Below are 2,235 nucleotides of genomic sequence, written 5' to 3'. Positions count from 1 at the left end.
TCAGATGATAAGTATTGGTGCTACAAACTTTCGTAATAATTTTTTTGTGTATAACCACGCTTGTTAAACAAAAATGCGCATACAAAACAGGCTATAGGAATCTTTCATCCCCCTCTCCCTCCCCCCCCCTTCTCTCTCTCTCTCTCTCTCTCTCTCTCTCTCTCTCTCTCTCTCTCTCTCTCTCTCTCTCTCTCTCTCTCTCTCTCTCTCTCTCTCTGCGGATAAGGCTGTCGAGAGGTATGGTGTGTTATGTCTGCAAGCGCCCGGCTGATGCCAATCCGGAATGCGCCTCATGGTTAATGTGCCGAGGGATATATGTAAACACGTGCGTATTAAGGTGTTATATTAGTGATAGTGTAGCTAATGTTAGTCTTAGGCGTTGTAGAAGGGAATCTTACATTAGTATGTAATAAGCCATACAGCTGAAGTCAATGCTCCGAGACCACTCTCTTACCGGTTAGGAAATTCAGACTACAGCATTATTCTTTTAAAATGCACCCCACTGATGTTGAAGTTGTAGCACAAGCCCGCCAGAGAATGACACTCTTCTCAATACCATCACAGGACTGTGCCTTCAGCTGGATCCTACCCACCTCAGTGAAACCGAAAGCACACCTTGTTCGACCTGTCGACTTGAAAACCACAGCCGGACATTCTCCCGGCTCCCCCCTGACGATAACGAACGTCAACGAGTAAGAACAAAGTGGCGTCGCCTCCCTTCTGGAAGGACAAGGTCACAGTAGAGGACTTGGCTGCTGTGTCCACGCAGCATAGTCAATATTATACAAGGGCATCCCTTCCCACCCACCACCAAAAGAGTCCTTCCGCAACTTCTACATAGGTATTGTGGCAATTGTCACTGAATGGCAGATTTTCCTACATACCCACAGGAATCGAGAAATTTGCACAGTGCCACAGGACAAAGACTATAAGGTACTACATGAATGGTGAGGCCTCCAGATTTGGCGCATCACAGGCCATCACGACAGACATGAACCAGAAAGTTACATCTGCTCTCTAAACCAGTCACTTAGAAACTGCCTGGCTTATCTAGGATTCCACAAAGTTGAAATTCCAATTTTGATTGATAGCCTTACAGCAACCACTGGGCATGCAGAATATTACTGAATAACCAGATGTGGAAAGCAGTACTACTGAGACAGTGTATGGTACGGACTTGGCCCTTATTGCAGACATCTCGACTTAATGGGTGAAATTTATCCTTAAAGAATGCGAAAAAACATGCATATCTCAAAATTGCCAAACTGCATATTGCGTCTTAATGTATAGAAATTGTCGGTTTTGCTAGTTTCTTTGCTAATGAATATGTCATTAAAGAAGGAATGGCATTCACTGTAAGCAGAATAAGAACATCACATTGTTAGATGTAGATGTTAACTGACGATGTATGCGTTGAACAAAATGGGTACTAAAATCCTTTTACGAAGATAACGCATTTTTCATCACAAAACTTTATCCTCATGTAAGTATCCTTAATACATTATAAACTTTACGTAATTGAGAGTACCAACACTGTTACCTACAGTAGCTGCGTGTATTAAAACTGCACATTTAATTTGTCCACTAATTTTATACTTTCTTTCATTATCAAAGATGATTCTGCTCAACAAGGTATGAATCAGCAACAAGAAACGCATGCGTGTGTATGCGTGCTTGTGTGTTGTGATAGTTCTGCAAATAGTTTCATCTCAATTGCTACATTTATGCATTTGAAATTATGTAAATTCTACCAATAGTAGAGCAATGATCACAAAGGCAAAGAGCGATATAGCGATATTTCGAATAGACGAGAATTAAATGCTTAAGCTTATGACATTACATTATACTAAAATGATAATTAATATATTGTCAAAAATAAAATGGAGTATGAATTTAGTGAAAGTAGTAGCTCTTCGAAATGCTTTGTAGTAAATGCTAATGCACATAGAATAAAAGAATTAGCACTGGAAAAAGGCCTTGTCTTACAATGGCTATTCATAAGATTGAAAAAATGAACTTGTCAATTACACATTCAGCCAACTGAATAAAGCTATGGAAAGGCAGAAAAACACATTTATATAGCGCTTTAAAGTAAGGCATTTAATGAATTCACGGAAAGACAGAAAATGCACCTCTAACGTCTTTGTAAATGCGAAACGAAGTAAATAGATTAAAACTAAAGTATTCAAACTATTAAAGTTAAAAACTAGCACCAATGAGTCTCACTTCCCTACA

This window comes from Penaeus vannamei, chromosome 23, assembly GCF_042767895.1.
Source record: "Penaeus vannamei isolate JL-2024 chromosome 23, ASM4276789v1, whole genome shotgun sequence".
NCBI lineage: Eukaryota > Metazoa > Arthropoda > Malacostraca > Decapoda > Penaeidae > Penaeus > Penaeus vannamei.
Note: the sequence above shows the minus strand (reverse complement) of the source record.